The following is a 13,077-nucleotide window of genomic DNA, read 5'->3' on the forward strand; positions in this document are numbered from 1 at the left end:
CGAGCGCGCCACGTGGGGTCCGCACCCGCGCAGGGTTGAATTCCAAGCGCGGGTTTCAGCGCAGCGGGAGGCGGCTTGGAGGGACGCTGCTGCCACCGGGCTGGGAGGCACATTCCACCTGCTTGGCTGGGACGCAGCCCGGACCCCACGGCCGCCCTCTGGCCGCCTGTTCCCTGTGCGCCTTAAGGCCTCCCGAGATGTATCAATTTGCGCCTGCCGCAAGCGCCGGCCGACTGGGCTCTCCTTCCCCGGGACCGAGCCCTGCGCGACTGAATTGTGAAAAACTTCTATAGCGCAACCCGGAGAGCCCGAGCCGGGCGCATTTGAGCCGGGCCCACGCGCTGCCTCGCGGCCCTTATTTTCTTTCAGGCCCTTCTCGCTGCGCATTATCAGCCCGTCTGTCATTTCAGCCACGGAAACCACCGGGCGGGTTTCTTTGGGGTGTTTTGCACGCGTTCACTTTCCGAACGGGAGCGGGAGTGTCCTTGCGCCGCCCGTGTAAAAAAGGCGCGCGGCGCAGAACGGGCGCAGCGGTATTTTCAACCCAGGGCTATTTTCAGAGCCCCACCCGTTAGCAACGCGCAGCGGACACTATTTCCAGCTTTGCAGCCGCCGAAGTGGGGAAGGGCAGGACAGGGAGAAAAGCGTTTTGATTCCTTCGCAAAGGTGCTGAAAGGGCAGGAAGCGACCTGGCACCAAGGTGGGGGCTGAGCGCTGCGCTAGGACTGAGCTCTCTCTGCACCCCCGGGTCCAGAGAAGCCGGTTCTTTCGGCACAACCAGCCCTGTTCCTGGTGCGTTTTCCTGCACTTGTCCGTGGGAACGAGCCGCGGGGGAAACGCCCCGATCGCTGCTAGAGTCCCTGGCTGGAAAGGGGTCACACGGCGACTTGCTCCCCGCCCCGGGCTGGAAAAGCAACACCCTCGCATCTGCTTTTCCCTGCAGCCCGCGTAGGCTCGGGAGACGGCGCAGCAAGAACCCCAGTCACGACAGGGCTTCATTGCGGGGCCGCCCGCCACGCTCCCGTCTGGAATGCGGCGCAGCGCGCTCCGCGTTTACACGGGGGCTAATCAGAGGCGGGGCCCGCCGCTCCCGCAGCCGGAGCGCCCCCGCAGCCTTGCGAAGCCGCGTTTGCTTTGCACTTCGATGCCCCTTCTCGCCCCCCAAACGAAATCTCCTTCGTCCCGCAGTCGTGGCCCGCGCGTGGCCTCCCCGGGGCTGACTCACAGGCTCAGGGAGGCGGCAGCCCCCACAAGTCGATGGGAAGCGCAAGGCTAGAGGGAAATGTCGTTTAAAAACCCGGCGCCAGCAATTTGCCGGCGAGAGGAGACGGACCCGGCTCGCCCGCCCCTCGCTTGCCGGGCGCCCACGGGCTTCCCGAGACCTCCCCGTCCCGGAGGATCCGCGCTGTGAATTCCCGATGCCGGCCCGTGGGCTCCGCAGGTTGCGACATTTGAAGCCCCTTGAACGGGGCAGCGTCTTAAACTCCGCGCTGGGAGCTGCCGACAGTTCCCGGGACGGGCCCCGAGATCGCAGGCAAAGCGGGGCGGGAAGGGGGCGGTTTGCCTGATTTTTTGCAATGGCCATTAAGCTGGGCTGCTGACCCGGCTTCCCAGGAGCCGCCGGGCCGGGCCGGACTAGCCGCGTGCCCCCAGCCTGCTGCGAAAACCCCGGGCTCCTGCTCCTCCCAAAACAGGGCCGGGAACTCGCCTGGAACCGACCCCGTTTCCCTGCGGGACCCGCAACCAGCCCGCGAGGCCCAACTCGAGCTTCCAGGCTCGCCGGCTTTGTGCTGGGCTCCACGGAGACCCACAGCAGCCGGGTTGCATGGGAGGTGCAAGCGCCCGGGGGGGGGGGGGCGCCACGTGTGTCTATTCGTTCGCCCCTGCTGTAAATAAGACGTGCAGCCAGGCGCGGACTGGCCACGTGCTGGGTCCCGCGGGAGAGACGCCCCTCGGCTTGGAGGGTTCAAAGTTTTCTCCAGGCCAGTCACTCGACGGCCCCCGGGCTGTGCCAGACGCAGGGTGCCCGGGGCGTGCAATCCGCTGGGCGACACGCGTGGGCTTTGCGCCGGGAACAGCGCGCGCGGGCTCCTGCAGCGCGCGCGGCGCCCGGGTTCCCTGCAGGGCGGCGCGCGCCCCGCCGCAGCACGTGCGCGAAGCGGGGCCGCAGGCCCAGGCGCTCTCTCAAAGCCACGTGCCCGCTTGCCCAGAGCCTGCAGGTCCAGCCCGGGACGCTTGCAAGGGCGCCCCCTGCCAGCTACCCCGGGGGCTGGAGTCCACCTCAAAGTCTATGGCTTGGGGATTTAAACCATGCTGGAGCTGGGGCCAGTCAGTGTCCTAATGCTTCCCTTGTGGTGCCTGCAGGAGTGGGGCCGTGACTGCCCAGGGCAGATTTGAACCTGGGATGTCTGGAGCTTAGCTAGGAGCCTCTATAGCTCGAGCTAGAAAGGCAGCTGGTTTTCCTGGTCTTGCCTGTTGCTGTAAGTGGTCCAAGTGCCACTACATGGGCCAGCAAACCCCAGTAGGTGTGCGGGTGACGTGGACACTGGTTCAGGGGTTGTCACCTGCACTGAAGATGATTTTCTGAGGCGGCGGATGATGTGGCAGTAAAATCCCCTGCAGTCTGTCCACACTACAGCAGCCTCCCTGGATACCATGAGGTGAGCGGCATGGGGTACAATTGGTCTATGTAAATGGCACCTTTTTACCGAGAAGAGCTTGGTGTGTCTGGCATCAGACAAGTGAGCAAAACAGACAGCTCTGCTTAATCTTGCTGGGCCACTATAGCTGGGAGAAAGCAAACTGGGTTTGCCTCGTGTTTGGCCTAAAACAACAGCGGTGGTACGGAAGGCCTAGAGGCTGACCTGGCTTTCATGGACCTAGAACAGCGTTGGGGAGGTGGAGAGCCCAAAATGAAGCCATAATCCATGGAGTAAGGAGCCCCTCTTTCTCTAGCAATGACCCAAGAAAAGACCCAGCTACGATTGTAGCCTCTGTGCTTGGCAGGGGTTTGGGATAGCAAGGCGAGCAGGTGACCACGATTCAGCCCTTCATGCCACCAAGCAGAGTGGGTGAGTACTAAGCCTCTTTTGTTTTAGGAAGAATGTTTAAATTGGTGAAGAATGAACCTCCACCACAATGGTCAATAATTGTTGCCATTGCAAACATTTCAAAATGTTGTATTTAAACCCTGTTAATAATGCTTTGAATCGTTGCAAAGTTTAATTTTTGAGAGTGTGACGGGTCCCACTTCTTTCAGTGTATTTATTCTTCCACCCCACCTTCCTAATTTTCTGTGGGGGGATGGGGCGATAAGGCAGGTAAAGGGTTAAAAAGGGAAAAGGTGGCATGAAAAAAAAAACCCAAAACAATGCGCGCGCAAGAAATCCACTTTCTTTCACTTTTGTCCATGTTCCCTTTGTCCAGGACACATTAGCTACATCTAGACTGGCATGATTTTCCGGAAATGCTTTTAACGGAAAAGTTTTCCGTTAAAAGCATTTTCGGAACAGAGCATCTAGATTGGCACGGACGCTTTTCCGATCGCCATTTTCGGGGCGTTTTTGCGCAAAACAAATCTCAGCTGTCTACACTGGCCCTTTTGCGCAAAAGTTTTGCACAAAAGGGACTTTTGCCTGAACAGGAGCAGTGTAGTATTTCCACAAGAAGCACTGATTTCTTACAGTAGGAAGTCAGTGCTTTTGCGGAAATTCAAGCGGCGAGTGTAGACAGCTGGCAAGTTTTTCCGGAAAAGCGGCTGATTTTCTGGAAAAACTGGCCAGTCTAGACACAGCCATTTTGAAATGAGAAATTAAACACGCGTTTGGCCCAATCACCACCCAATGTCGGCCAAGCGTCCCAGACACAAGGTGGGCTGTCAAAAGGGTGCATAACGGCTGCGCGGGGCAAGCAAACATCTTATAACACCCCTCTCATATTGGGACCTACCTACAAAGTACAATTTACTCGCAGATAATAATTTAAGGTTGCGGACACATACTTGTGGGGCTGCCACTGTGACGGTGTATGTGCCAGAAAGAACCCCCCCTTCTCCCAGCATGGAGTGCAGCGTCTGGGCCGAGCTGGCCTCTTAAAAGGGAACAAAGAGATGCCAACGTGTGTTATTTTTATAACCCCTGATGACTTTTGCGGGCGGGAGGCGGATGGACTAGTTTAGTGCTTGCTGTACTGAGCAGCATGGTATAAGAGCCGCACGCCCCGGCAGTGTCCAGCTGTGTAGGCGCAGTGATGGCTACGTTCTCAGGGCCCGGTTCAGGAAGCTGCCCAGCAGCGTGCCTCGAGAAAGGCCTCCCAAGGACAGCTGGGACGCCGGAGAAGAGCAGGTGTAGGGGCAGCTTTAGTTGGGGTAATGCAGGCGGGCCCATGCAGAGGTTTTTGGAGCCCTGGAGTAGCGCCCGCCCTCAGGTCCACCAGCTTGAGCAGTGAGGGGCACGCCCATGGTGGAGCAGGGCGGGGCCACCTGGGAGCGTGTGGGACTGGGTGTGGAGGGGTCACAGTGCCCCTCAGGCCATGCCCACATGCAGAGTGTATACCCCTCCCAGCATAACAGAGGGGTGCCAGGCCTCAGTAGCCCGGTGATCCCTCCACCACGTGCCAGGTTACGCTACCACTCGGCAGTGGTGCTGGAGCATTGGTTCCAGAGGGGGGTGCTGGAAGCCAGTGGTTCTCCCTCCCTCCCCCTTAGTCCGTGTCCCTCCCCGGGGATGGAGCCAGGAGCAGGGCTGTGGCTCTGCGTGGATGTGTGGGATCCACGGATGGGGTTAAGGAGGCGAAGGCTGGGATGCTGTGTACAGGGCCAGGAGCAAAGCTCCTGGGCTACGTTGACACTCACAGCTTCTTGCGCGAGAACTATGCAAATGAGGCTAAGCGTGGAATATCGCCGTGCCTCATTTGCATACCTAATGAGCCGCCATTTTTGCAGAGGAGGCTCTTGCGCCAGAAGGAGCTGGCTACAACGTCCCTTCTTGCGCAAGAAAAACCCTCTTGTGCAATGCCGTTATTCTTGAAAATAATCGGCGTTGCAGCGTTGCACAAGAGGGGTTTTCTGGCGCAAGAAGGGGCAGTGTAGACAGCTCCTTCTGGCGCAAGAGCCTCTTCTGCAAAAATGGTGGCTCATTTGGTATGCAAATGAGGAGCGCCGATATTCCACACTTAGCCTCATTTGCATATTGCTCGTGCAAGAAGCCGCGCGTGTAGACATCGCCCTGGTGTGGAGCCAGTGGTGGCTGGGACCCTGGGAGCAGAGCCGCAGGCACAGGTAGCTGGAGCCCAAAGCCCCAGGCGCTGGTCCAGCAGTTGGGGCTGCAGGTGCAAGGCCAGGCATGGAGGTAGAAGGCAGCACCGGGGCCCTGGGACCCATGCAAAAATGGGGAGTGTTGCAGCAGCCCCCACATCCTAGTTCCCGCGCCTAAGCACTCAGTTTCGCACGTGTGGGAGGCCTGAGGGAAACCGTCCCCACAGGGCCCTGCCTGCAGCGGGTGCTGCTGTGTGTGTGTGTGGGGGGGGGGGAAGCCGCCGACCCTGCCGAAGTTGGGAGGAACGTGTCTTATGCTGAGCCCACCTCAGTGACTCCTTTTCCATAGCACCTGGGTCTATGGCAGCCCGGGGTTAAGGGGACAGTGCAGCGCGTTCCCAGCGTTTGGCATGTGTGGTACAGACCAGCCACGGCAAGGCACGTTTTAACTCCCAGGTCGTGTGCAGATAGGAGCTGAAATACCGTGGAGGTTCAGGGCCTTTGTGGCTCACAGAGCTAACGGCTGCATGCACAAGGGAGCAGAGCAGGGCTGGTCTCTCCTCAGTGACTCAAACAAACTCACGCCCGGCCCGAGCAGCGAGCCCACAGCCTAGAGACGTGCTTGGGTGGGCTGGCTCGTGTGTCATACGCTCATTGGGCGGGGTGGCCAGTGCGTGTTTGTACAGCCCCCAGCGTAACAAGGCTTCTGGGCATGGGTGTCGCATCCTCTGCATTACAAAGTGTGCTGTCCTGTGTTAGGGCTCGGCCCAGGGGTGTGCTCACCTGGCTGTCTGCGATGGTGAAGAAGGCTGTCCCTTGTGGTTACAGCCATGGCCGAGGTCTTAGGATGGCTGGGCTCTGCCACAGTTTTCCTGGCTGATCTTGTGCAATTCTCTTAATCAGACACAGCGCCCTAGGGGTTAAGGCAGGGTCGTCAAACAACGGGTTGCGACCCAGGACTGGGGGGTGGAATGTCGGACGCTAGGTCGCGTTGCTGCTGGGGGATCAGGTGAGCAGTGGGGGGCTAAGGCATCTCCCTGACTGTCCTGGCACCGCAGACTGAGCTGGGCCCCAGAGGTGGCCGGCAGTGGGGCCAGCTCGTGTGTGTGTGTGTGTGTGTGTGTGAGAGAGAGAGAGAGAGAGCAAGCGTGCGCGCACATAGGGCTCCATGCTCTGCCCCTACCCTGAGCACTAGCGCCACACTCCCACTGACTGGGAACCTTGTGCTGGCTGTTTGCGGGGCGGCAGGGTTTGCGGTGCCAGGAGAAGCAGGGAGCTGCCTCAGGACCCCCGCTGCACCGCTGACCGGGAGCCATTCAAGCTAAGCCCCTCCTGCCCCAGCTCTGAGCCCCCCCCACCCCCCAAAACTCATCCCCAGCCCTGCACCAGAGCCCACACCCTAGGCCAATGGCTACATGAACACAGGCATACTAGCAATCACAGCCATAGTGCTATGAACTGGGCACTGCCTGGGGAGGCTGCCGGCTAAGTCTGCCCAGCGCATAGGATGTGAATATCCATGGGCCTGCAAAAGGTGGGACGGGGGGGGTGGAGGCTGCCATTGCATTTCTTTTCCCAAGGAGAGGGGGTTATAGTTGGCCAACTCTATTAGCACAGGCAAGGAAGAAGGGCCCTTGGCGGCACAGAGGATGGCGCCGGATGACCATTAGTGAGGGAGCACGTTTAAAATGGAGCCAAAAGGGACGTGCTCGGGCGACCGACAACGGTCAGTTAACACCAGACGTTGTGTCCCCGTGTGACGTAGTGGGGGTACTTGCTGGGATGTGGTGACCTCTGCTGTCTGGAGCAAGACCCAGCAGGGAAAACCTCACTAGGCCAAGGTAATGCCAAACTTGTTGAACCAGTGGCCAGACACCCCCCATGGAGAGGAACAAAGGAAGGTGGATGCTGCCCTGGCTGGGGGGCAGGGCTGGAGGTGAGTGAGTTGGTTGCTGGATGGCTGTGAGGATGGAGGAGACAGCCTAGGGAGAGGAGCTGGAGTTTAAGGGCCCAGTCTCCCCCCCAACTCAAGGGGGCCTGAGGCATCCTAGCCCAGCTCTGTGACCAGACTACATCTGTGCTGTGCTGTATCCTGGAGAGGCAATAAACTTCCTCTATTCCACCGGCTGGTGCAGTCTGTTTGTGCCATTTCGGGGTGCAGGAGACGGGGAACCCCCAACGCGCCGTCACACCCCGCGGTGCTAGAACCGTCCCAAACCGCCAGGCACAGCCCCACGCACAGTCCACCTGCTGTAGAACCAGGGGCCGTGTCGCACGGCCCCCTCCCTCCCTCGGTGCGCCAGGGCCAAGGAGGTTGGGGCACACACATGCCCCCTCGCATCTCTTCTCCTCCCCATGGGGGGGCGGGGTCTCAGCAGAGTGGGCGGAGCTGTAGGTGGGGGTGGGGGGTCTGCCTCATCGAACTCCCCAGCATCATCAACTGCCCATGGCAGGAACCGTTCAGAAAACCCACCTGGGCAATGCTGGGGGCAGCTCAGTGGATGGGGCGGTAAAACCAACATGTTGAGCCGTAGGACGTGGAGGGGTGCGGTGGGAAATGGTATTGCCCTTGCACCAATGGCTGTATCGGTCCATGGGGCGTTCATGTGTTTCCACCATTTCTGCCTGTTGCTGCGTCGCAGCGCCGTCAAACCCAGGGCTACGTCTAGATCGCTTCCCTTTTTCGTAAAAGGGATGCAAATTAGACGTATCGCAATTGCTAATGAAGCGGGGATTTAAATCTCCCCCGCTTCATTAGCATAAAAATGGCTGCCGGTTTTTTTCGGCACGGAGCTTTGCCGGAAAAAAGCGCCAGTCTGGACGCGGATCGTTCGGAAAATAAAGCCTTTTCCGAAAGATCCCTTATCCCTCTTAAAATATTATTTTACCCTTGTTATTACCTTAGTACCCAGAATGTGCTGCTCTCCTCAGCCAACGGTCTGTATGTACCCAGAAAGCCACAGGCTGATTCTTGCATAGAATTGGTAACATAAGAACGGCCAGACTAAAGGCCCAGCGTCCTGTCTGCCCACAGTGGCCAGTGCCACACGCCCCTGAGGGATGGAACAGAACAGGGAATCATCAAGTGATTCATCCCCTAGCGCCCATTCCCAGCCTCAGGCCATCCCGCCCCACAGCCATTGAGGGACCTGTCCTCCATCAATCTACCTCGCTCTTTTTGCACCCTCTTTGTAACACTTTTCGGTCTAGGGCCATCGATACGGCCTCATCGGTGTCCAGCTTCGGAGCCATTTAACCCATCTGCCTCCCCTGCACCTTGACTCGTCCACGTAGCCGAGAGCCATATCCGGACAGCTTTTATCAGCCGCGTCGGGCGAGATGGCCGTATTGGCCACAGCTGCCAGGACACTCCCGCACGCTCCTCGGCACGTCTGCGCTTCCAAAAACTCCATCTTGTCAGCCTCTGACCACCTGGTTTGTTTTCAGATTGAACAGTTGAGTCATAATATGTTTGTTTATTTCAACAACTGTATTCATTGCATAGGAAATGAGCCAATATGTCTGTGATGGGCAGAGTGAAATCTGCCATGTTTACAGTTGCTTTTTGCCATCTCACCACCAAATTTTACAATATAATCACAATCTTATTTTTGGACTTCTGGCCCCTGTCATTGACTTAATCTTCTTACGTGTTCCCATTATTCCGACTCTTTCGTGGTTGCATGTATTAATTTTAATCTTTTGAGCTCCATATTAGCTACTGCCTGCGACTAATTTGTTGCACAGTGTTTTTCTTTGTTTTGACCTGCAAGGCATTTTTATCATGGCACAGAACTCTACTGGCAGATTGCATCTAATCTCTGCACTCCCTCCCTCCCGCCCCACACTATGCGTTGCATAGTTCAACAAACGCAGCTTTACCATGTTAGATGAAATCCACGTGGCCTATGAAGGAGGTGGGGGATGGGGTGGTGGGGGGAACCTCACTGCATGTTTAGCTACAGCGACTACACAAGCGTAACTGAAGGAGGTACGTTGAAACACAGTGGGTTGAGGTGCTACAGTCAATCTTTTATTTATTAAACATATCCAGCGCTAGCCTTGATAAACAAAGCATAATTATACTCATTTCACATGCAGTCTGAGACAGCAGCGCCTTTCTGAGGCAGCGCGGGCTCCTCTGCTGAAACTCAAAGGAGGGTTATTTTTGGGGGGCGGGGAAAAAGGGAATGGTTGTCACCTTGCCACGCGCTCCAGCATTCCGCCTCCGTCCAGTCACTTGGCCGACGACCGCCCCATCGGAACGTCTCAGGCCTCTACAGCCTTGAGCTGAGCTAATATCAGGCGCTAGGAAAGCCTCTGCAGCGCGTGTGAAATGAAAGCAGTTGGTGCCGAGGCTGGGTTTTACACGGGGCCGCTTTTTGCATGGTCGGTCCATGGACCTTTTCTGCTTTGGTAGCGCATGCTTTAATCCCATGCGGGTGTATTTGTTTTATTTATTAGCTCCCCCCCTCCTCCAGCCAAACAAAAAACAACCCAACGTGGCTCACGCAAGCCCAGAAAAGTCATTTTGTTTAAAGAGACACAACACTCGTTGCTTCATCCAGGCCTTTTTTTGTAATGCTCCGGGACACATTTTTTCTTTTACTAGGAATCTCTGCTGTTCTGGTGCCCAGGGAGGCAGAAAAGCAATGTTTCTGGGCAGGAGGACAAATGCAGGATACCGGCGAGGAAGGCAAGGCAACTGTTAGCTGCTGAAATGTAGAACAAATTGGCTGACGAGCTGCTGAGACTTGTCAGACAAATGGTGGATTCCATGCCACGTGCATTTACTGTGCCAAACACGGCTCCGGGAGCCGGACGCCTTTCCATAAGGATGCGCGGGGGGGAGGGGGGGGGGCTTTGGGCTGGGTCTACACTTCAAACGTTTTCCGGCATAGCTCCGTTGGGCGGGGTTCGGTGTTCTCCCCCTTCCTGCCTCCTCTGCCCCATGGACAGAGTGAGCTGTGCTGTGTCTCCAGGCAAACAAAGAGGCCCTTAGCTCGAACAGCGTGTTCTGTGTGGGGAACTGGGTTAAGCTAGACGGCCCACAGCATGCCCCTTAGAAGTGGGGGTGCGCACATGCATGTGTGTGGGGCTTGCCAGTTTAGCAACCCCCTTCAGGCTTCTAAACCCTGAAGCTGCGGGGGTTTGAGGTCTAGTCCAACATGCCCGTTTAGAACCCGGCCACTTCTGCCGCACCGGGGAGAGGGTGGGGGGGCTGAGGGACCCACCCCTATTCCGCACTGCTAGTGTCTCTGTGCCTGGGTGTTTGCAGTGAGCTACAGGAGGTGGGTGTTAGCAAGGCCCCCAGTCCACGTGCTTACCTCCCCACCCCCCGCTGTGCATAATTAACAGGAACAAGGCAAATTGGATACACACGGCCACCTTTGCCCGATTCCGCTGCCACAGTGGCCTGGGTGACCACAGCAGTTCGGAGCAGTAACCGCAGCTAGCACGGTGCTCAGTTCCTTTGCGTGGGCCGTGCTCCTGCGCCCCACAGAGTAAATCACCAGTGAGTAGAAGCCAGGCTGGTTTCTCCACTGCAGTGGTAGGAACAGGGCCAGCTGGGTCCCGTGGCAGGGCGGGGGTAGGTGCTGGCATGTTCTTCAGAGGCCAACCCAGCCCAAGTCCAGCTTCCATGGCTGCTGCCAACAAGCTTACGGCGCTTTGCCCTCGTGGCTGGAGGAACAGCCCCTGCCGTTGTTTGAACAAGGCCCACGGCAGCTCAGCCCCGCAACACTGGAATATGGGAATTCCACCCGTCACGTTCCGGGAGCCTGGCTCTGTGGCATTCAGAAAGAAAGCCAATGAGTCCGGGTCTACACAGTCACTCCCTGTACTTCGAAAGAACAAGCAGCGTGTCCGCGTGCCCCAGCCTATTACTTCGAAAGAACGGGCTGGTTATGGCAATATCTTGACTCCTGCTTGCCTCAAGGAATAATGATAGTTCGACATGGGGACGTGTGGACGCTCTGCTGCTGCTATTTCGAAACGACGATCCCCCAGAGTCATTTAAGTAATTACTCCGCAGTGCTTCCTGGGGCGCTAAGTCAAGGGCGCACGTCCATGGTGACGGTATCTGCCTCGGCCAGAGTTTGAGACTTCCCTGGAGCGGGGACATGCTATTTTTGAAGTAGCTATTTCAGCAGTTAGTATTCCCAAGTAAGTCATTTCACAATAACTTCTTGACGTGCCCTCAGAGGTGTTACCCAGTGCCTAACAGGTTCCCTCCATTACCCACACGAATGGCCTGGAGTGCTCTGGCCGTGCCTAGTGCCTGTCCCGCGGTGAGAGGGGTGTGTGTCTGCACTGTCGAGCTAAGGCCAGGCAGTTGCGGCTTGTGCCTCTTAGAACACGCGCTCCAGGGTCAGTCCCTGCCGCAGCCCTAGGTGGGCATGACACGGGGACTAGGGGATTGCCAGCGTGGGCCCTGGCTGTACCAGGCCCTCTCTGCTGAGGCCAGATACAATCGCTCCTCTGTGGCTGAGTTCCCACTGGCTCAAGTACCCTACATTTCTATGCAATGCCACCAAGAGGCCGATGCCATAGAGCAGTTCCCTGGCCAAGCCCCAGTGTCAGGCTGTTGGGGGGGCGGAGGGGGGGGGCCTTGCCCCGCCCAGCCTGAGGCTCCGTCGCCATGGAGCTTTTCCACATTGGATCATTTATTGGCGCAGACACCGCGTGACTCGCCAACCTCTCAGGCGAGCCTGACCCCCTGGGCTACGGGGCCAGTCTCATGGGTGTGACTGTCCTGCAGGCTTAAGGCTGTAGGGGTGGGGGTGAGTCTCATGGGCCGGATCTGGCTCATGGGGGGAAGAAGCGGCTCCGCATGCTGCTGTTTTCCTCCCCTGGCTGGGGAAACAGCAGCGTAGGAAACTGCTCACCTAGAGGCTTTCCCTGCTGCTCCCGTTGGCTGGACTCATAGCCAATGGGAGCAGTGGGGGGCGGTGCTTGGGAGCAGCAGGGGCATGCAACCAGGCAAGCGCCCTCCCCATCACCTTCACTCCCTGACTCTGCATCCGCCTCCTGGCAAGAACTTGCACCCCCACCCTGCCCCTGCACCCTCTCTCCGACCCACCACCCCCTTAGCTCTCCTGCACTCTCCTTCCCTCCCTCCCAGACCCCCCAGTTGCGGCATGGTGGTCTGCAGAAAGGTCTGCGTTGTGGGCCCCGAGCCAAAAAGTTTGAGAACCACGGGGTTAGAGGAAGGCTGAAATCACCCCTCCGACATCCTGAGCCATTGGCTACATCCTAGGGCACCTCCTCTGTGTGCGGGTGCGATCGGAGGGGGAGCTAGCTTCTGTGACTCCCTACCAAGGCAATGGGAAAATGCACAGCATGAAACCAAGGCCCAGGTGAATTTATTAGGGGCTCAGCCACGAGCGCCAGCTCTTCACCTGTCTGATAAGCCAGTTTTGATCCCCACCTGTAGATTGGAGCTTGTCAAAACTCAGTGCCCCGGCCGTGGATGGCAAGGCCCGCTCCGTCCAGTTCAGAGTCTACGCCTCCTTTTTGACACTGGCCCCTTAAGTACTCACGGAGGCTGAATGCCTGTTTTTAATGGCTTGGACCAGGGGATTTCATGGACCAAAGCCAGCCAAGGGGCATGGTGCCACAACAAGGTATGCAGAGTAATAATGCAAGTGACAAGCTGGGTGAGTCCCCCCCACCAACAATGGATCACAAAGTGTTGTGCCCAGGTACAAGCAGGGTAACTGCCAGAAACTCCTAGGCTATGTCTACACTCGCCGCTTCTTGCGCGAATGATATGCAAATGAGGCTAAGCGTGGAATATCGCCAAGCCTCATTTGCATACCTAA

The sequence above is a fragment of the Pelodiscus sinensis genome, chromosome 11 (assembly GCF_049634645.1).
Source record: "Pelodiscus sinensis isolate JC-2024 chromosome 11, ASM4963464v1, whole genome shotgun sequence".
Lineage (NCBI taxonomy): Eukaryota > Metazoa > Chordata > Testudines > Trionychidae > Pelodiscus > Pelodiscus sinensis.